Source organism: Periplaneta americana, chromosome 14, assembly GCF_040183065.1.
Source record: "Periplaneta americana isolate PAMFEO1 chromosome 14, P.americana_PAMFEO1_priV1, whole genome shotgun sequence".
Lineage (NCBI taxonomy): Eukaryota > Metazoa > Arthropoda > Insecta > Blattodea > Blattidae > Periplaneta > Periplaneta americana.
Genome location: NC_091130.1, coordinates 139,943,214 through 139,967,668, shown reverse-complemented (window position 1 = coordinate 139,967,668; position 24,455 = coordinate 139,943,214). Strand labels below are relative to the sequence as shown.

At 35.1% G+C, this 24,455-nt stretch overlaps 1 protein-coding gene across 11 annotated transcripts in view; it reads left to right on the top strand.

Annotated features, from left to right (window-relative positions):
• Nucleotides 1-24,455, top strand: part of mtd (TLD domain-containing protein mustard) — a 1,649,382-nt gene that overhangs the window by 1,489,948 nt on the left and 134,979 nt on the right. The gene's annotated exons all lie outside the window — the stretch shown is intronic.

Here is a 24,455-nt window from a genome sequence, read left to right as displayed (position 1 = left end):
TCACACAAATATGCCTGAGGTAGGATACCAACTCAGGATCATAGTCTTCCATTAACGTCATAGCTGTTCCTTAGCCGTTGCTACGATCTGGCACAGTTTCTCTATAGGCCTAAAGATTTAATTTTGAAACACTTCTCCTGTCTGCTGCATCAATCCCACGTGATGTGCATGCCCAATGCAATGTCGTGACATTTTGACCCTAGCCATTAGTGTGACCTTCGTGCTCCCTTTTGTTAAAAGTGGTTGCATTGGAGAGATATTAAGTTATTTTATGTGACTTTAGTGACGTACGAACTATATATGAACTGTATTTAGCGCCATAACATTTACTAGCAAATCGTATGTTGCAGTTGTTAAAATATTTACACAGTTTTTGGGTACTGATTTTGTTTGTGGTCTAATATTTGATTTTTCAAATTGTGTGTGTTAATGCTTTGTTTGCATTAGAATGGGCGACATCTGTTACCGAGTTGTGAACGCTGCAGATGTGACCATGGTTTCTTGTAATAATAGTAATATGCGTTACAAGAGCGGTATGTTGAAGTTTTCATGTTCGAGGAAAAGTTTGAAAAAGCGAAACGTAGTTGAGCTTTTTTAATTTCCGAGAATTGAAAGAAAACATACCGCTCGTGTATCGTACATTATTTTGTGCGAAGATAGTTTATTACATACCTGAAAGAGGAATTTCTAATTAGTTGCAATGAACTCTCCATCTTGGTTTCTGTTCAATGACTGCAAATTTGGAAAACAAAAAATCTATCTTCAACATTGTTGCTTTAAAATGTTTTCTGTGTTTACTATACTCCAGCAGGCCGTGATATACGTCTGTCTTTTTTTCCCCCAGTCTATGATAAGTCTGGAATCTTGTTGATTTTTTCACGGCTTCCTTAATGTTACTTGCATTACGGATGCAGTAACTTTAGTGGAGTTGTAGAGTTTACTTAATTTTTGCAAATATTTAAAAACAATAATTAACAGTGGAATTTAGGTGAAATTGCAGCGGTAAGTTTCCAATTTATAATTATTACTATATTGAACGTTTCTAAAAATAATATGTTAAAAGCCTAAAGCAGTAAAATCAATATGTCACTTAAGCGGTAAGAAGAGGGAAATTGTTGTGTGTGTTAGGTTGGGAATATTGAATGTGGAATTTTAGACTTACCGCGGATTGGTTTTGTGCGGAAACCAAGCAAATACGCACGATCTCGCACAAATGATATTTGTAATTACTTTTATAATAACTCTCGCTACGTATAATGCCACTTTATAATAATCATAATAATAATAATAATAATAATTTATTTAATTACAAGTGACTTCTAAGGAACCCGGAGGTTCATAATACGGCTCGGCCTCCGCAAAGGTCTTTTTCCTCCTCGGGTCTTCCAATTAACACTCTATATGCATTTCTGGATTCACCCATACGTGCTACATGCCCTGCCCATCTCAAAGTATGGATTTAATGGGGAGACGGATGAATTATTGGTCATTTTCAGTCAAAAATCGTATTTTCATGTCATATTGAGAGTTCAGATAACTTCGTGTATTATAATACCAAAATAAATATATAATTGAATCAGTCGTTTTAGAAAGGATTTTATTCTATTTTTTAATAAAGTCCATTTCAGACGTTATTGTATTCGTCATACTAGAATACATATTTCCGTTAAGAAATGACATTAAACTCCATGGATTCATTAAGAAGTACAAAGTTGCACAATTTTCACAACACTCTTGAAAATGCCCCATTCCTGAAATATGGTCTTTATTTACACTGCAAGTGGGCAAGCACCCGGTGGCAGTGGTATACACAATGTAAACAATACACAAAAAATGATAAGCAATAGGGGAGAGTCGGGTAGTATCGGACATCGGGTAATATCGGACAGTGCGTTTCTTTCATCTACCACCATATGGTAGTACCGAATGACATGGTTACGTTTCTCTACGCGACATCACAGAAACGTAACCATGTCAATCAGGTACTATCAGCGTGTGGTAGATGAAACAAACTCACTGTCCGATATTACCCGACGTCCGATACTACCCGACTCTCCCCTACACAATAAATTTACAATACACAATACAATTATACAATACACAATACAATTTTATACACAATACAATAAGAATACACAATATAATTTAACACAATAATAATAAAATAAAATACCTAATTTTACATTACAACCTACATAATTATGTATAGGCCCTACATAAGTTTCAATAGTCTTTCACTTTATTCTCATCTCACTCACTGGAGCCGTGATTGCTGTTGTGATTTCGGAAGAGTGTCCTTTCCAAATTAAGTGATTCAATTATTGAATTATTGTTATCAAAAACTTTCCCTAAACAGTGATTGCCTAGGAGACAAAGTATACCGTTTACAAAACAAGATTTTTAATAGTACATATTGCATGTAGACGGATATATTGCTTATGTAGTTGAAGTTGTTCAAAATCTGTTAGGCATTTTAATTGTTCTGTGAGAGTTCCTCTCTGAAGACAAAATTCGAATGACTCACATCATTCCAATAGGCTTACACTTTCTCTTCTGGAAACATCAAACCCTTCTTAATCATCCTCTGGTTTCCAATCCCACATTATTGCTCAACCTCGGATTATGAATCGTCATATATTATGTTGAAATTACAAGGAATAGTTTAAAAAATGATATTGAATGTACTGATATTTCTAATCTTCGGAAACTAATATCCTACCGAAGTTGTTATACTGACATTTAGTATTTGTATATTTCCACTGTATTTCGATATTAGAAACTTAACATTTGTTAATACATCCGCCTGCCATAACAGATGACCATATAGGTCCGGAAAACAATTTTTTTTACCGAATTGTTTGTTGGAACACTTAAAAAATTTATAAATATTGTTGAGTTCAAGATTGAGGTTTAAGACATCAAAGTAGGCCTATTGCTAAATTTGAAATTTTGAATTTTGAAAAAAAAATATAAGAAGTGTGTACGAATTTGTTCCTATGAATATAGTCTTCAAGAAGAAAAAATTCAAATCTTAATCAACAGAATTGTGGTGAATTCAACTACCTACATTTTTAACAAATTGTGCATCTTATTTTTAAGCACATTCTGTCTAAGTATAGCTGGCATGGAAAGGGTTGAAGTAACAGCGATTTGTTTACACACAACGTAACATGTTTAATTATGTGAAATATTCTTAATTACAACTCCGCTTGCGATGGGAGGATAAAATCTTGCAAAAGCGTGGAGAAACTGTTAATCATCATCATCAACTTTCAGGTTTAGGCCTTCAGACCTGTTCCGTCCTCAGGGAATATCGTCAGTCCATCTTGTTCTTGGGCGCCCAACATCTCTACGTCCTTTGGGCTTATAATTTAGCATTATTTTGGGAAGTCGCATTTCATCCATTCTAATTATGTGGTCATGCCATTTTCTCTTCTGTTGTTCCACTCTGTTGTCCATGTTAAATATATTCAGCTCTGTTCTGATATCAGTGTTCTTTCTGTGATCTAGGAGGGTAGTCCCTGCAACTGCTCTTAGGAATTTCATTTCCGAAGTCTCTATTTTCCTCTTATCTTTCCTATTTAAGGTCCAATTTTCGCATCAATACATCAGGACTGGTGTGGCTACTACTTTATAAAGTTTCAGTTGCGTTTCTTTTGTAGTTTTCTGTCGTAAGTGTCTCCTGATGGTTCCGCATATTCTCCCAAATTTCTGAACTTTTATATTTATATCTTCGTTTTGGTTATATGTCACATTAGAAACTGTTAATAAAAGCTGGGAACTTGTTTTGAAATATATTGTGTACTGTCAAGGTTACTGGCTTGCTCGAAAAACTTTCTATTACCATTGGGCATAAAGTGAATAATTTTATATCGGAATTGTGCTAAGCAGGTGATATGACTGGACTGTTCTATTGTTTTGTTTGAATACCATGTGGACCGTCGCGACGTGACCCTCTTTCCAAGACTGTGAGAACTCCTTGGCGAGTGAGAGCTATTTTTGTACACAAGTGCGTACGACCCAGATATCGCCGCTTTGTAGGAGACTGTACCGCGGAACCCTAATTCAAAACAAGTCTCTCTCTCTCTCTCTCTCTCTCTCGCTGCTGCGGTATAATGATTTCCCTGCCGGACGATGAACCTAAAACTTGTTTCATACACAAACGCATGCGCCGTTGTGGCGCTTTAAACCGGCAGTACTGCAAGTTCTTTCCAGCATTGCAAAAGCCATCTCTCATGTGACGTCACGTCGTTTTGCTGGAATCTCGCATCGCGATTGGCTCTCTGAGGGTCTTTTTTTTGATCAGGAACAAAAACAGCTTCCAGTGTATAACGTGTAGTATAGAGAGTGTATTTTTTTTTGGAGTGCAGATCTGTAGGAAGGAGCGGTTGCGTAGAAAGGAAGGGGAAGGAAGGAGAGGGCAGTTTAGTCGATAATCTTGCGGTGAAGTGTACTCGACTTCTCTGCCCCGCCCCTCGCAGTTGAACCAAATGCAAGAGCTTCGTTATTAACAGTTTTCACGTTGAAGTTCTGGGTGTTAATTGTGAGGCGTGATTCAGTGGTGTGGATATCTTCCCTGGTCAGAGGGAGATTCTCAGCAGTTGTAGTTACGAGCGGCGTAGAGACAGTTGACAGCTGATGCAACCCCGGCGACAGCTGAAGATCAATCAGTCGACCTTTATCGCTCGCTTCGACTATTTGTTCGGAAACCGGAGATCTTAATTCACAGTCGTGATTTTGGCGTATCTGATCAATTTTTTAATATTTGACGTTGAAGTGATTGCTTTAGTGAGCGAAATAAATCGCTAACTAAAATAGAGACCAGGAAATTATTGTAGTTTTCAGATAACGCCAGAATAGTGTCAACTACTGCAATAGCTTTAATCCAGTTTGAACTCATCTCGCTCCATAAATTAAACTTACTTTAACTGTTTTTCGTCTAATAAGTTCTTACGTGTGGAAAAATCTTAATAATTCGAAACAATTCTGACATTTTTTTATGAACAATTAGTTGGTTTTTATCTGCTGTGAGTGTATTTCTTTAAGCCGTAGTGTGGCAATGTAACTCTTTTAAAGACAGAATTGCGTATTTTCTTGGTGTGAAGGAATTTAGTGAGAGAAGAGAGAGTTGTTTACCAGTAAAATCTAGTCATTGTCTGTGAATAACGTACACGATGCCGAAACCAAAGACACCCGCTGCTCTAAGTAAGATCTACCGGTACCTCAAAATGAGAACAAAGGTAGGTTTCATTGCTTTATATTTCTTGAAAAGAGAAGATTAATTTCTCCTGAAAGTTGAGTCTCAGGTCGTTTAATTAATGAGAAATTCCGGTAAGCCATGAGTGAAATTTGGAAATCTGTAACTATTTACCCAATTCTTTTGAAATTGAATAGCCGTCCAAAACAATGTTGTAACCTGCAAGTACAAAATTTTTCATAAATGGGGGAAAAACATATTGTACTGTACATGCTTCTGGTTTTTTAGAGAAAGATAGACAATAAGTCATGTTTGCTGATTTTAGTACGAGTACAAATATTACTCACAGCAAATCATTAACAACCTGGATCCACGAAAAAGTCAACTTGTAAGAAGTAAGGTTTACAACTTGTTCTGGACTGCTATTCAGTTGTTACCACACATTCTTATAAATTGCAATAACGGACTTAAAGAATTAGAAATCCCTAGACTAAAATAATTTTTGAGTTACAAATAATTTACATTTTTTTTTGTAATTACGTGACAAAAAAATTCCACGTGTTATGATTTAAAAAAAAAAGTGTTCATATTCTAAAACTAACCTTAATCTACTAGATTTATTACAGAGAAGAATAATTTAAATATGTCTAAAATCCTATTCATTATCCTACCGAAAAATTGTTTTTAGAATTTGAAGTCTTGAAAAAAAAAATCAATGTATTATTAAATTTTATATATAAAAATCATACATACTTCAGATCATATAGGCCTACTAGCAAACTCAGAAGCAAAAGCATGGATACATTAGGTTTGTTTGAACCCAAGTGTTTAACGACCATTGCTTTCAACCATAGGCTAGTACTAATATCGGCCCTAAAATATATAACAAATTAATAAATAAATACTCACATCTATTTACCTCCAACAGTTTGAAATTTAAAAATGTATGTAAGCAATTTGTTATGAGTAATTATTAATGTTTGGGTGCTATTTTATTGTAATTTATGCTTCTACATATTTTATTATATATCGAATCCTCAAGTGAACACGTGAACACACTGTTTCAGGGGAGTGCTAGAATTTTCTTAATTTACAATTTCTTTGTATTGTATTTTTCTGGCAGTTAACATTATTATTATTATTATTATTATTATTATTATTATTATTATTATTATTATTATTATTATTATTTGAAGGCATTCCCCATGGATATAGATTTCAAATTCGGTATCAATTTTTTATGTATCTTGATTAATTTGGCATGTGGAATTTTTTTTGTCTGATCTTTTATAATTCAATAAAAATAACCATAATACACAATTAAACGTCTGAAATGTCCACTTCATTAAACTCTGCATCGAAACGCAATATCTATTCTTGTTCCTCATACATTTCTTAAAATTTGATCACAACAGGATTAAAAGTACAACACCTAAAGCTGCAAGACGCAGAAAAATATGATTTCAGAAATAAGCAAATAAACGATTTTCAAATAAATGTTTCGTGTATCTTGTTAAAAACTGCCCTCCTTCATATGTTGCTGATCCCTTAAAATTCTTTTCTTTAGATATTTTATGAAGTATGGAGTACTTTTTCAGACTTAAAAAGTTGAATTTTCTATCAAATTTTGGTCCAAATTTCACTCATTGTCGAAAATCGAAAAATCGAAGGAGAATTGGGAGGAAAATTTAAAAGGTACGCAAAACGCGTCCTTGCAAGGGGTTGGGGGCTGTACAAAACTAAATATGTGAGCTCCAAGCCTGTTGGCCACTAGTCTCACTTCGGGTTACGCTGCTCCCCTGAGGGAGCTCTAGAAAATTTTGAAGGGGAAGCCGAAATTGGACGTAACCTCTTAGGTACCACATACGCGAGGGGGGCTGAGATTGATCAATTGATCACGGAACGGGGCGAGGAGGAGTTGGCTGGTGTTTGCCGTTAGGATGACAAGACGCCGTCATCCGTTGTTCGATGACAAAGCATTTGAAGGCCGTCGGAAGAAGCGCCGTGAAATCTAATCTGCAATTTGAGAGGTCCCTGTCCTTTCAATTTGCGACTTATTGAGTGACCTCGTATGTTTAATAGACTATTAATATTATCTGAACTAGGGCATACATAATTTATAATAAAGGTGGAATATATATGGGGAAGGGCATATAGGTCCGTGGCCCATTTCTTATAGGGCTCATCCCAACATTTGTCTTACGCCTGAGGAAAACCACGGAATACCTTAGGCAGGATGAGTTGTCTCATATAAGAGACTAGCCAATTTGGCTATTATGTAGGAGGTCATGAGCCTTGTTGATTTGTCTCAATTTCGAGTTCACTCATTGCTTACCTTAATTCAATTTAAAGAAATAGTCTACATAACTTTGATTGAATCATTTAATCTCTTCGATTTTATATCCTTTGTAAGGAGTCATTAAAATATATTTTGAAATTAATTGAGAAGTAGGCGAAGTAACGGTGTCGTTTTAATGAACACTATTTTATTTGAGGAACGCTAGTCTCGAGCAAACTGTAGACTTGGACTCAACTGACAGAGCACTGGTAACTGTGTCGAAATTGTAACTTTACATAATGTTATTTGTAGACAAGTTAACAAATTTCCTGTTTGTGAAAGCTGTGCACATAATTCTGATCACGACTATAACTATATGTGATATCGCTATTCCAGGTCATTTAAGTCATTATTTGTAATCACTTTATCAAGATAAATAATGACCATATTTCGTCCAAATTCCGTTAAAAATATTTATCATTTCATATTTGCATACAGATAACTAATATACTTAAGAATTTTGAAATGTTTACTTTATATTCGTAGTAATGTTAATAGAACTGGTTGGGTACAATAAGCCTTACGTCAGGCTCATACTGTTTCTCTAGTATTTCTTGATTTACTCAAATGTGTCTTGTGATAATTATCAACGCTTGAGTTCAGAAAATACTTGTAAGTCTCCCTTTTATTAATTTGTCGGAAATCGTTCGTCAGTGGTGTAAGAACAAAGTGTAGCTCCATAGTTCCATTCGTTGCTACGTTGATGTATTTTATATGCGCGTGTTATTGCATTAAATTGAACGAGGCTGTTCATCACTTTGTCCTGTCGTTTACATTAGTTAAACGGTTTCATGTATCACACTGTATTTAATTTTCATGCTGCTCTCTGGAACTAACATTGATTTAATGTTGAAACTGACAGGCTTCCATTGCGCAGATGTGAAGCTAATATTGCATGCAGCTAATTTCAGTGACTGCATTTTAGACACGCCTTTTTTAGTTTGTCATTTATTATTTACTTCAGCCGATTAAATATAAATCAAGAAATTTACGGTCTTAATTTTGTCTATATTTTCACCCGAATATGCACACGACTTTGGAACTTAAAATTAATTAAATATGTTGAAATAATCTCGCCCGTGTTCTTTATGCAATCGCATTGAATATGCATTAACAGTATTTCTACTCATTTTCTGAGAGCTGAGTAAATATGTTATACTTATTACAACAAATAATTATAAACATACATTTATTTTTATTTATGTATTTTATTGCTACAACTTTGAAATGAATACAAGTTAATAAATACAATGAAAGTTAAACTAGCCCACTCCTGAATGAATGACTCGTGCTCAGGAGGGGATTCCAATACAGACAAAAAAATAAAATTAAAATTGAGAGTGAATGCAGATTAAATAGTGTTTAATATGTTTAAATCCAATACAATTTATTTATTTATTTTTTTATTAATTTGGAGAGGATTCGTGGTTAAAATAATATTGGAATACAAATTTGTGTAATAATCTGGGACCTTGACTCATGCTATGATAAAAAGTTGCATTGGTTTTACATTTTGGTTCAGACAAACGCAAAAAATTAATATTTTTAGTTCTATATTTATGTATATACCTTTCAAAGTTATTAAAATTTCTATGAAAATATTTTAATAAAATAAAATAATACATTTGTTTAATATTGAAAACTTTGAAATGTTTAAACAACAATTCAGTTGGATAATGTTTCTAAAATAAAATATAAATTCTTCCAGAATGTTCTACATTTATACTTCAAAACTGACATTGCGTGAACCATATATACAGCGTGTTTCATAAGTTCCGCATATTATCTTTTACATTTAAGCGGATATTATATATATATATATATATATATATATATATATATATATATATATATATATATATATATATATATTCGAAAAACAATCGGACACGTCAAATCTTATATTTTAAAAGAAACTTTTTGTACAGAAACAAACCACTTTTAATATCACTGTAGTGCGAGATGTGACGTCACCATAAGCATTTGTAAATGACATCTTATGTTTTTCTTTATACCATCTGAAAGAAAATCTTCATAAATATGTCACCTGAAGATCCCATTCTTTTAATTCAATTTGAGGTTTGTAGAACTTGTTGAATTTGCAAACAATACATATCTCGTAACATAATTTTGTCACAAATTGAATTGTATAACTTCAATATTTTGCACCTATAATCGAGAATAAAATTGTAAGCAATTTCTCTAAAACGAATAAGTTAATTTCTCTGGGTCAATACAGCACATGTTCAATTAATTAAATGTTCAAGATGTTTCCCATTTACGATCTGGAAATGATATAGACGCAGACCTAAATGTATTTAATGTTATCCTTGATTATTTACAAGTAAAACTTGGTTGTATTTTTGTGTTAAATTGAACTGAGAAATCGTATTTTGAAGCAAAATATTCGACCCCCAATATTGTGAAAACGAAATAATTTATCCGAATTTTTTTTATGAAACATTTATGAATGATCGTAATCTTTCATACCTTCGGCTAAAAGTTTGACGCCGACAGCGTCCTACAGTAAATGTAGTCCAAACGTCGACTTAACTAACCCCACAAACGCGAAGGCCGTATTTGGAAACTCGAAGTAGAAGCCCAGCTTTCCGATCTTGGTTAAGAGTGCAGTGACTTGTTGATTTGTTTGCGGAGACAACCAGTTTTTATAACGAGTTTCACCACAGACTTCATTTCACGGAAATCCGCCGAGTTATTTTATCAAGACGTGCGATGTAGTAAACCACAGTTATAGGTAATGCTTTGGGCCAGACCGCTAGTTCCGGAGATTCTCTCCGCCGTAGCTTCATAGCCATTCTCTGTTCTCTAGTTATTATGTCTTTCGTAACCTACGTGGTTTATGCAGCGGTTGAAAACAAAATAATTACCCATTATTTTAGTGCTGAAGCATTTTATGAACTCTTAACCATTTTTGTACAGGGACAGTAACTTTATATCCTAGGCAACGTACCGGTCTGTGTATTGCTTGTAATCCACGTCTTCTCCCGCTGTAAAACCTATTGTATCATGCCAGCTACCATTAGATTTAAGAGAAGTCTGAATTTTAATGATTCTTATTAGGCTATAAGTTACTAAGCTACAAAAACAAAACAAAAACAGTTATCGTACTATTGCATTACAATTATTACTTACTTACTTACTTACTTACTTACTTACTTACTGGCTTTTAAGGAACCCGGAGGTTCATTGCCGCCCTCACATAAGCCCGCCATCGGTCCCTATCCTGAGCAAGATTAATCCAGTCTCTATCATATCCCACCTCCCTCAAATCCACTTTAATATTATCTTCCCATCTACGTCTCGGCCTCCCCAAAGGTCTTTTTCCCTCCGGCCTCCCAACTAACACTCTATATGCATTTCTGATTTCGCCCATATGTGCTACATGCCCTGTACATCTCAAACGTCTGGATTCAATGTTCCTAATTATGTCAGGTGAAGAATACAATGCGTGCAGTTCTGTGTTGTGTGACTTTCTCCATTCTCCTATAACTTCATCCCTCTTAGCCCCAAATATTTTCCTAAGCACCTTATTCTCAAACAACCTTAACCTATGTTCCACTCTCAAAGTGAGAGTCCAAGTTTCACAGCCATAAAGAACAACCGGTAATATAACTGTTTTATAAATTCTAACTTTCATATATTTTGACAGCAGACTAGATGATAAAAGCTTCTCAACCGAATAATAACAGGCATTTCCCATATTTATTCTGCGTTTAATTTCCTCCCGAGTATCTTTTATATTAGTTACTGTTGCTCCCAGGTATTTGAAGCATTACAATTATTAGCATAAATAAATAAAAATATTGTCTTGTTTGGATTGATCAGTAGGCTGTATCTTCATGGTAACATTTAGAAAGGGCAGCTATAAACCCCCCCTCTCTCTCTCTCTCTCGCCTGATTTAGAGCAGGGTTTAAGCTAGAAAATAAATAATTGTCGCAAAACTGCACAAACGTATAATTATATTTGTGTAAATTACGAAAAACTTGCAGTATTATAAATAATTTTACAGAAAGATAAAATTAATAAAGTATGCAGAAACAAAAGTTATGTAATTTGCTTCTTGGAGTTTTATTACTTTCAATCCATCTTACCACACAGTAGACATACTCTTGTAAGTAAATCATTACACGTAGGTATGTTTAGAATCAATTACTGCTGAATTTACATCACATTAAAGTACGTTATTTTGCGAGCACAATGTCCATACCTGTGGAGTAACGGTCAGCGCGTCTGGCCGCCAAACCAGGTGCCCCGGGTTCGAATCCCGGTGGGGGCAAATTACCTGGTTGAGGTTTTTTTCCGGGGTTTTCCCCTCAACCCAATACGAGCAAATGCTGGGTAACTTTCTGTGCTGGGCCCCGGACTCATTTCACCGGCATTATCACGTTCATTTCATTCAGACGCTAAATAACCTAGATGTTGATACCAGCGTCGTAAAATAACCCAACAAAATAAAAAAAATACTTATGTAAGTAAATAATTAGACGTAGGTACAGTATGTTTAGAATCAATTACTGCTGAATTTACATCGCATTAAAGTACGTTATTTTATGAGCACACTAAACATCGAAATTCTTTACGAGTAGGCCCTTCAAGATTTATTGTTAGCGGAGTGCTAACTCTTTTTACTGAAAGGCGATTTCTAATTCTAATTTTTACAAGATTTACACAACTAAATTCTCGCTCACGATTTACAGTATGCAATAGAATTGTATAAATCAATTAGAGAGTTCACTTAACTTGCATGAATTGCACCAACTCTTTGAAATCCATTCCTGAACATCTATTGCTCAATACCTTTTTGAACATTGCCCTTGCCATTAGCATTTCATTTAAATTCAGATTAGTTCAAACACATCTCTGATTTCATTTTCTCCATTACCATCTTCGTTTCTGAAGTCCAATGTGGTTGTCGCATTTTTGCACATTTACATTCAAAGTTTGTTGCATTTTTAGAAGTCGAGTAGCAAAATGCGACAAATGCGACTGTGACTGAAACCCAGGCTTAGAGACACTGTTGGTGATATTTTATTTCATAATGTAGGCTGTGAAAATTGTATTCTACTCGTAGATGGGCTGAAATTGTTCGTAAAAAAATTACTTGTGAGGGAGGAGGAGGTTCTGTTTTTTTCTCCCAAATTCAAGTATGTATATTCAGGATGAACCGTAAGTAACGTCATTAATTTCAGGGGGTTATTCTTTGAGACATTTCTAACAAAAAAGTTTAATATAATTTTCGCTTCCTTTTAGAGATAAAAATTGTTTTAATGAAATATTTATTTATTTATTTATTTAAATTCAAATATATAGAATAAAGAAATATAATTACAAAACAAACAAAGAGAAATACAAATAAAATAATACAAGCAATATAAAAGGAAGATACAGTAGTATTAACAAAATTTGAGACCGAATGAGCAGCGCTCGTGCTCGGTCGCAGTTCAGATATAATATTAAAATAAAAAATAATAATAATAAAAATAAACAAGTAAAATAAAATAGGAACTAAAATATAATTGCAGCGGCAGTGGAATTATATAATATAATATTAACACTAGAGAAGAATAATATCGCACGTGAAAAGTAGGACTAATATATATTTCAAAATTATAGAATACAAATATAATATAGGTTGATTAATTCATACACATAGGCTATAAATTTATTTAATCAAATTGAAGATATTAACACGTTTCTAATTTTCTTGTTATATGTTAGTGGGTTACATGTTAGAAGTTCTGGGTGTAATTTAGTTAAAGCATTGTACAACCGAGGGCCAAAATTTATGCTATGCTTTAGACCAGCAGATGTGAGACATTTAGGTTCTACTAATGTTGAATTAATATTTCTTCTTGTGTCATAATTGTGTGTCTGTAATACAAACTTATTACGATTTTTATGATAAAATTTTAACAGCGTATACTTATAAATCTGTTCAATATTAAATACATTAAATTCAGAATAAATTAATTTAGTTGGATAATCGAAACGTTTCTTCAAACAAATTTTGATTATTCGTTTTTGTAGTAAATTTAACGGACGAAGATTAATTTTTGTACTTCCACCCCAAACAATTATACCATATTGAATGATAGACTGAATAATGACCAAATAAACATTTCGTAGAACTCTAATAGGTAAGTAGCATCGAAGATTAACGAATTTATAAATTGTTTTACGAAGCCTCTTACAAAGATAAGTAATGTGATGAGGCCATTTTAAATTCATAGCGTGTTTTGGGAAAGTCGTTAATTTAATTCCAAATATACTCAGTCAGTTTAAGAGAGCAGTGTATTATGATAATAAATTATTGACAGAATTTTATTTTTCTCATTTAAGTGTGCAGAAATTTTATCTGAACAAATGTAACTTTTCGTTCTACAAATGAATTTTATATTTATAGCAATAGCTAGCCGTACCCGTGCGCTCCGCTGCACCTGTTAGAAATAAATATAAAGTAATTACATAATTAAAATAGGACGTTTTATTCAGGGAACATTCATGTTTGATAGAAGGATAAATCGTTTAATAAGTTGCTTAATTTAAATTGTATTTAAATAATTAAAATGCGGTCATTTTGGTCCAGAGACCACTCTAAAGTTACTGTAATAACATTATAGCATTATGTCAATCTAGGGAAACTACACTTTCCAATGGTGAAATAATAGCCTAATTAATTATAGAAATCGGTTAATTTAGCTTTCGATATTACTTCATACAAACACAGAAACATTCTCTGTAGGCTATGTTTCATACCTTTCGATTGTTGTTGTCCAAGGCCCCTTATAGGCGAAGTCATTTGTTTTTTATTTCAGTACACCGCCTTAGATGGCGTTGTTATTGTAATTTTGAAACTCATTTATCTCATTAAATGTCAACCCTATCAAACTTTTACAAAGAATAAAACTTACCGGAAATCATTTTTAAAGAAACTTTTGTTATGTAACATATTTCATAAAAATCAATAATAAGCGAGATATTTCGATTTATTTAATTCAGGCCCCCTTATAACCCCCCTTTTAAATAACGTATTTTGAATGTCATATAGCCTAAAATCTAAGTTAAAGCGAACTTAATTTATATTCCAATTTTCATATAAATCGGTTCAGCCATTATCGCGTGAAAAGGTAACAAACATCCAGACAGACAGACAGACAGACATACAAACAAAAATTTCAAAAAAGCGATTTTCGGTTTCAGGATGGTTAATTATACATGTTAACACCATTTATTTTTGGAAAATCGAAAATTACCAGAAACATTTGGCTACAGATTTATTATTAGTATATAGTATTTTTACAAAAGTTTCTTACAAGACTAAATTGCTCAGCAATTAGCATTTCATCAGCATATCGAATATTGTTAATGCTTAATTCATCCCAGATCATTAATTCTGTTAAAATAAAATCTTGTCAGATTCCATTATTAACATTGTCGATTAGCTGTTAGAGCTTATAAACGGGGCAGGAAAAAACAGTATGCGTGGTAGGATGAGATTTAGAGTTAATTAATATACTAATTAAAACGACGTGTTAGTTCTACTACGAAGCCGTCTATCCCAGCTGGCCGGTTAATGAGGGCTTTATTGATTTTATCGACTTTTAATTTAGCGAGGAGACATACAACTGTTAACGAAATTTTGAACGAGATGTAGCAAATGTACATTGCTTCAGGGTAACTTTAAAGTTTACATTACGTAATAATATATATCGTTGCGTATAATTAAAAGATCAGAAGGAGAAAAAAAAAAAGCGGAGCCGTTCGCTTTTCACATATGCCAGTTATGTAATTAACGCAATGTGTCCTACGGGATTGCGGAACTGAAGGGGTGGGGAATAAAACCTCTTCTCCTTTCTCTTTTTATCTACACTTTTCCTCCCGTTTTCCCCCCTTCTCACTTTCTGCTATCATCATTGCACGTTTTGTCAACATTTAAATTTTATTTACCATAATGGAATCACCAAGAATCGATTGAGGAACCTTCTGCTTAGTTTTCTCTCATCTTAAAAATTGAAGACCTAACATTATAAATGTGCTAAGTGCCAGTTTTTCCAATTTCATTTTATTTAATCTGAGGGAAGAACGTCCATATGAGAATATCATACTACACTATCTACCAGAAAGTAATTGGACAGTGTTTTTTCCCCTTTAGAACCTCGTGGTACCACCTCTTGTTGCTATAACAGCAGCCACCCTGTCAGGCATGCTCTCCACTAGTTTGTGTAGGATATCCACTGGAATGCGTCGCCATTCCTCTTGCAACATGGCACTCAGTTGGACAATGGAAGTTGGCCGCATCTCTCGAGACCTCAATCGCCGGTCCAATTCGTCTCAAAAGTACTCAATGGGATTGAGATCAGGACTCTGTGCAGGCCAGTCCAACCGATGAACATTATTGTCTGCATATCACTGCATATTAGCCGCCGAAACATGGGGTCAACACATACTCCTCTCTTCTGACCATAGAATGTGTCGCAGAAGGTTAGGTTCCTCTTGAATCCATGCTAGTAGAGACTCCACAAACTCCATTCTGATATCACAGTCCTCACATGACAGAGCCTGCACAAAGTGTGGCTTCCATGGCCAGCAACCGCTGCACGGACCCGTAGGATACCCCAGATTCCCGCTGGTATTGTCGAATGGATTTCTTAGGACTTCTCTGGAAGGCCTCAGTAGCGGTCTCCTCTGTGATCACTGTTTTTGGTCGGCCAGCACCCTTCTGTTGTGTAACTGAGCCAGTGCGAATCAAGTTGGCGTGAAGTCTCTTGATGGTCTTGTAGTCCAGCGTCGTATTTCTTCCTTTCACCATTCTCCACCATCTCTGCACCATAATTGGGGACTGCCACACCTCCATTCGAGCAGCAATTCGTGTTCGATCGTACACAGACAGTCTTGTGGCCATGGTTAATGTTTTAAGATTTACACTACATTTTTATGATTACATTAAACGTTTCGGACTGTACTGAGAACACAATAAATAAAATAAAATGAGAGCTTCTTTTGTGATTTTAATGGTATGAAACACCAGCGAATAGGGATTATAAAGAATGTACACTTCGCGTCGGTACCTTTGATGTAGCCGGACTGATTTCAATGACCTTCAATCCAGCTAGAGCGTCAGATTCTGCTTTCTCCCTAGAGTTGGCGCTGACATCACACCAGCTAGCAGTCGACACAGCGGAAATATAACACATATAATTAATAAATCTAGGTACATTATGTACTCGAAATAAATTGGATCCATAAAATAATAAATCCGTCATTAACTGTAATGTCTAGACTCTAGAGTTCCTTTATAATGAGAGTTGAGACGTTGACCCCAACAACAATTAAAATATGTAATGATTTGATAGCACTGAAAATGGAAAAACAAAACTCTTACGAGAAGTAAAACCATATACCTATATTATATTATATACAAATATTAAACGAATTTGATACATAATTTTATAATATATTATTTTATAATATAATTTATTATATTATTATTATTATTATTATTATTATTATTATTATTATTATTATTATTAAAATTCCACCAATATTAAAATTCGATGTAAGCACCAGCATTTGCTGCACATTTTTCCAGACGTGGCTGAACGTTCCGTACTGCTCTCACACCCGGCCACACTCCTCTCGTCTGACCATAGAATGTGTCGCAGAAGGTTAGGTTCCTCTTGAATCCATGCTAGTAGAGACTCCGCAAACTCCATTCTGATATCACCGTCCTCACATGACAGAGCTTGCACAAAGTGTGGCTTCCATGGCCAGCAACCGCTGCATGGACCCATAGGATACACCAGATTCCCGCTGGTACTGTCCAATGGATGTCTTAGGACTTCTCTGGAAAACCTCAGTAGTGGCTGCTTTGGCCTCCTCTGTGATCACTGTGTTTGGTCGGCCAGCGAATCAAGTTGGCGTGAAGTCTCTTGATGGTCTTGTAGTCCATCGTCGCATTTCTCCCTTTCACCATTCTCCACCATCTCTGCACCATAATAGGGGACTGCCACACCTCCATTCGAGCAGCAATTCGTGTCCGATCGTACACAGACAGTCTTGTGGCCATGGTTAATGTTTTAAGATTCACACCAAATGCCTTACTATAATAATACCGGACAGCTAGCAGTTTTGCGTGCGAACGACGCTGGTGCTGCTACCTACCTGCCGGTGTGGAGATACTCGCGATACAAGCTGTAATCAACTGCAATGTATATTGTTGCTGGGCTAGTTAATAGTTTTATTAATTAGTGCTGTGTTAAAATGTCAGGGTGTATGTGTGCTGTTTATAATTGTGACAATTACAGCATTACAAATTGCTCCAAATCGTACTTTCGATTTCCGACAGTTCATAAAACGTGAGTCAACAAAATTCGTTATTAGGCCTAATGCCTTTGTCTCTGTGTTGATAGAACAATAAAAATTAGCTTTTTTATTTAGGCCTAATAAATGAATAGAAGTTAAAATATATTGGAAATTTTAAGGTTTTAGCAAATTAAGTTTTATTGTTGTCTACATGCCTTTAGTAATAATTATTACAAGCATCAGAATACTACCATTTTTATTTTTGTAGTTGTCAGCAATGGATATATAAAGCATTATTGTACATTCATTCCTAATGTCAGAACTGATTTTATCTCACTAAAGCAAAGAAAAAATATGTAGCAGTTAATAATTACGGAAAGTAATATGAAGTATGCAATCATAATATGCAGCTCTGATATAAGGTAATAATTTTACATTAAAATAAATACTGTTCAACATTTCTTAAGTGTTTCATATATAATTCCACATTAGTAACTCACGTTTTAAACAATAGTCCGAATCCCGCTATGTTAATATTTGTATATGTGGACGTAATTCTATCCCTCTCCGCTAGATGTCAGGTCCGCGATATTTCGCACTCACGCCAATGCTACTAGTATACAGCTGTCCGGTATTATTATAGTAAGGTATTTGTTCACACTACATTTTTCTGATTACATTAAACTAGTGGCTTGTGCAGCAAATGCTGCTGCAAACTAAGTTCGTTAGACGTTCAAATAAAAAATTTTCAGATTTATTTTCAATGAAGAATACTTGTCTTTTTGATAGTTATTTGCTTCCATAATAATGAAACATACTCCCTCTGAATGGATTTTTTTAGGCCAAATACTTTTTCTTGAATCTCTCCAACTTCAGTTTTTGAGTTTCAACGCGAAAACGCAAGTATTAATGTCAGGACGATAGCAGTAGCTATTTCACGTCAGTGTGGATTGTAGGCAAAAGTTAAAAAAATGTCAGGTTTGCTAAGCTTTCGAACAATAGCATTTTCGTACAGCTGCTGCATGTAGAACTTGAAATGTAGAGCGTAAAATCATTTTATCCTACTAAGAGATCTTGCTGAAATGATCTGGAGACTACAAAATGTTCTAGGCCTCTTATTTTATCAGTAAATAATACCTTTTCATCTTTCCTTAGGAACTGTAACTTTTGCGCTCTCTGGAGCCAATACTGAAGACAATGACACATATCAATATCTACACTACACTGCCATTAAGTATATGAAAAAGACCCAACCCCACTGGGTTAATAAGTATAAAAATATTTAATTTTTAATAACAATATTATCTTACTTAGTTTTGTAGTTATATATAGCAGTCACTCAGTAAATTATAGAAATGAAGATCTAAATTAAGATATTCTCTACATTTACCTACATAACCTCAAAACGTTTCACTTTCATGTCATCAATATAGGATCAATATTATGTACAATTAATGAAAAATAGACGCATCATGATATTAACTATAATAATATTTAATTTCTAATGGTAATAATGTCATCAAACCACCTCAGGTTTCGTAGATTTGAATATTCAATACACAGCTGTACTCAGAAAATTGTACACTGCAGAATCAGTTTTTAATAACAAATTGAATTGAGCTCTAAATATGTCGGCAATCCTGCCTTCGTGTAATAGCCTATTGTTTATTGTAGTGTGTGTTTTGTTCTGAAATTCAATCAAGTCGGCCGTGATTCAATAAAATTAGTTCTCAAAACTGACAACAGATGGATTTTGGAAAATAGGAAAATTATGTAGGAAAATTGACATTTCACTGAAAACGACTACTTTTCCGAAAAAACTTTGGATGCCAGGCATAAAAATGAGGGGTTACTCATTAAAACCCGTTCAGCCGTTTTCCCGTAATTTCCATTACCAGTTCAAATTATATATATAGATGTTTCGGACCGTACTGAGAACAGAATAAAGTAAAATAAAATGACAACTTCTTTTGTGCTTTTAATGGTATGGAACAAGGTACATTTTAGCGGTGGAATGGGTCACTTAACCTGATTGGTTTCGCTACTAAAGTGCAATAAAAAGTTGGACTTAAATATGGGTCGCCCTGATACAATTACCATACGCCGCTCCGTTATTGTGCACTTAAGCCAAAGTTCCTTCTAATTCTGTTATTAGATAATTGTTAATCATTTTTAAGGTCAGATACGTTTCCTCAACTGCTTTTGCAATAGAGTCCCCTTTCATGTAGGCTACGAGCCCTGAGGGCTGCCAATCCCTGTCCACCCACTCTGACCGCGGCAACGATGGGGACAATAATTAGCTACGCCGAAGTAAAGAGCCAGACAGCCACTGGCACGCGAGGTTATTGCAAGTGTCATGCAACTCCTGTTAGAAAGTAGGAATATGTATTATTGAATCGTCTTGAACTTGAAATTCAACCAATGCATTGTTAATTTTCCTGCAGTTCTGCACGCGAAATCTGAAAGGTGTTTCATGCTATTGAAAATGTGATAATGGTTGACACTCTAGTTTTAAAGATAACGATCTTACAATATTGAAACATATTGCGCGTGGTTATCCTTTCGAGGCCCACGCTATCAATATTTTATCTCTGAGACTTTATTAACGGAAGGGAGTATGTTGGATCTTATCTCTGAGTTTTAATCCACTGATTTGCCCGTTAGTATTTCCACCTTCTGACACTCAGTTTACAAAATTAAATTACTTTAAGGGGGAGGTACACCATTGGCGTGCAAATATTAGTGAAATTCATTTTTTTATATCTCAGCTACTATAAAAACTAAATGAACAAAACTTTTCATGCTTAATATAAGTTACATACATTACACTTTATAAAACACTATCCAGAATATTAAAATAGCTAATAATTACCTGTAAAAATAATATGAAATTTGCATAATTATTTATACAACCGTAAAGCATTTACATAATAAAATATACAATTAATTAAATATGTATATATGTGTATGTATTTATTCACACTGCAAATGGGTATACACCCGGTGGCAGTGGTAACTAATTACACTCAGTAATGACAATTAATAGCCTAATAAACACAACTAATAAAAACAATAATTAATAATAATGATAAATAATAATAATAATAATAATAATAATAATAATAATAATAATAATAATAATAATGAGCATCCTAAATTAAATGAAGCATGATCACTTAAAATAACATTTAAAGTAAATCTAATTTGTATCTTAATCCTAAGTTCGAACTAAGACCCACGAGTATGATAGGTTTATACCTGCACAAGTACCTTTCGGCACTACACTTATTTCGCTGTCAACTCACTCACTGCACTGATTCTATCCTGATTTCACTAACACTTCAAAACTATTTCATTGTTCAAATACTTTGCACAGCCACTTCACTGACACAAACACACTTCACTTACACAATAGACTTCACTGACACTACACACTTCACTGACACAACACACTTCCTCACTGATAGAACACTTCAAATAACAAGATATAAATTACACCCTTTAAATAGTGTGTGTAATAGGTATCTGCATGATTCTTTTACTGAAATGTTTTAAAGGCCTACATCAACAACATAGCCTAGAATCTTTTTCCTATTCCTCGAGAAAATATTTTTTTTCTTAATAAAAATTTTTAGAAAATGTAATATTGATGGTAACGATTAAAAAAAATTTTTCTTGAAGGAATAGCTAAAAGAGCCTGGACTATGTTGTTGATGTAGGTCTTTAGAACATTCCAGTAAAAGAATCCTGCAGATATTTAATTAATTGCATATTTTATTCTGTAAATACTTTACAGTTGTAAAAAAAATTATGCAAATTTGATATTATTTTTACAGATAATTATTAGCTATTTTAATATTCTAAATAGTGTTGTATAAAGTGTAATGCATGTATATTAACCATGGAAAGTTTTGTTCATTTAATAAAGGATGGATAGAACAGAGAAAAATTCTCTCCGGCACCGGGACTCGAACCGGGGTTTTCAGCTTTACGTGCTGACGCTTTATCCACTAAGCTACATCGGATTCCAGTTCTGATGTCGGATCGAATCCCTCAGTTTTAGTTCTATCTCTCAGTTTTCCCTTTAGTGGCCTACCCTCATATACTGTGTCACAGAATATGTGACAGTGGCACAATGTCCAACACACTATGTACAGAGGTGCACTCATTACGAGTGATAAGTGGCCAGGATCCGACGGATGAGCGCCGTCTTGAATCACTAAGGATTACTTACGCATCCTATCATATTATCATGTACCGAAGTATATAATTATGATACTTCCTTGCAGGAATTCTGCGTTACCATATGATGAAGGATCCTTCGGTAGCCTACATCATAATAATTTGTTCATTTAGCTTTTAGAGTAGCTGAGATATTAAAAAAAATGAATTTCACTAAATTTTTGCAGGCCATTTAGCTCCCCTCTTAAATGACCAGAAGAAATACCTTTAGCGGCTTTATTCCTAATCCTACAACTTCGTGTAAATTGACTTAAATTGTTTTTGGTTTTTAGCTTACGTTATTCCTGAACACATTCCAACTATCGCTTGTGTTAAGTGGGAGTGATGACTTTCTGTAACCGTAGCAGATGTGCGCTGAGAGTAGATGGTATCAGCGTCTGTACGGGACTTAAACCGCTAACCGTGAAAATTAGTTTCATGATAACGTTTTATTCGCCTCTAGAATGTTACACGATTTTAAAGAGAAGAGATAAAATTACATTTTCTTAAGTAGACCAACTCTGGGCGCACAGATCTGCTAAATTGACTATGGTCGACTCGTGAAACTGTTTTATTGAGGTTAACATATACAGGGTGATTCACAAGATTTCGTTCCAATTTTAGAGAGCTTGCACAGGCGGTTTAGAACAACATTTTAATAGAAGTCGATATCCGTGGGCTGCAACTTGCTGAGCAATGGCCCCTGGACAATACCACTCTTTGAAGAATTTCATAATAACCGTGTATTTCTGAAATGATTATTCATACGTTGTTCTCTTCATTTTGTATTATATATGAGGTGTTATACATGGTACAGTCATTAAGTTCTGACACTGACGCATGAAGGCTAGGCACCCACAAGAATCTGGATGTCTCAGAAGATGCCGCGTGATACGGCGTACACTTAAACAGATCGACATCCTCCCTCAATATAGTCGCCATTGGCCGCTATGCACGTCTGCCAACGTTGGTGTAGCTGCTGGAAGCACCGCTGAAAGATGTTGGCAGGAAGATGCCGTACGGCTTCTCTTGTGGCAGTCATGACCTTTTCGGCCGCATAAAAATTACGCCCTCGTAGGATTGATTTCATGAGGGGAAAGAGAAAAAAAATCGCATGGTGCGAGATCAGGTGAGTACGGAGGGTGTGGCAAAACAGCGACCTGTTGCCTTGCAAGTTCCTCTTGGACAAGGATGGAGCGATGTGCAGGGGCGTTGTCGTGTAGCAACAGCCAATTCTTCCTATGCCAAAGCTCAGGACGCTTACGACGAATTGAATTGCTTAAACGGCCAAGAATCTCTTTGTAGAAGATCTTGTCTACAGTTGCACCTTGTGGGATGAATTCTATGTGAACAATTCCATTTGAATAAAAAAACTGTTAACGCATCACCTTGCCTTTTGACCTGTCTTGTTGTGGATTTTTCTGTCGTGGAAATAATGGCGTTTTCCAGGTGGCGGATTGTCGCTTCAGTTGCGGATCGTAAAGGAAACATCATGTTTCGTCTCCAGTTATGATCGGTTATAGCAGTTTCGCCTAATTTCTGACAGAACGTGACGTTTGCCCGTTGCTCAAACTGCAACATGCTCGAGTTCCGACGCGCGCATTCAAATCACCGTCACAACAAAGACCGTAGTTCTGCTTACAGTGCATGCACTCAACTGTCTCTTGTTGGGTCGAGAGACTAACTGACAAGGTATCATACCATGGCGCCACCTATGCGCTATAGTGCACCTTAACGCCACTATGCGCTCAGTATTAGAACTTAATGACTGTACCACGTATTTATATTGCGCGAAACAGTTGTGTCTACATTATGCTGAAAGTTGTCACTAAAGAAAAAGTGAATGTGTGTGTATATATATTAAGTATTGGGAAACAAGTCATAGATTTGTAGCTAATTCTTCCAAAATAAGGAATTTCACAATTGCCACTGATGTGCTTTTCTTTGTAATTTTAAATTGTTTTTATGCGTTATTATTGTAAGTTGTAAATATGTGGTCATACATCAGGCCTGCGGAACTGTAGCTCTTGAGAGCGACTGCTTTCCTCCCCTTTCTTACCCCACCCACCTTTTCTATCTGTGCGGTCACGGCATTCTAGTTACGCTCGGCTGCATCAACATTCATTCTCGGGGCGGAACTCGATCATCCCCAATAGAAGTGGAGTGAGGCTGACATCATAGTTCCCCCACTTTGCGAGTTCTGCAAGCCTGTCATACATGGACATAGAATAAAGACGGGATTGTATTGAGGAGAAAGTATTGTTTTGCCATCATCCATTGTGATATGGGGCGCGTGTTGAAAGCGATAATATGCCAGTAGATCTACTAGTCAACGACACTGTGGTATGCGATTTGGCACTTCCCGTACGGGATTT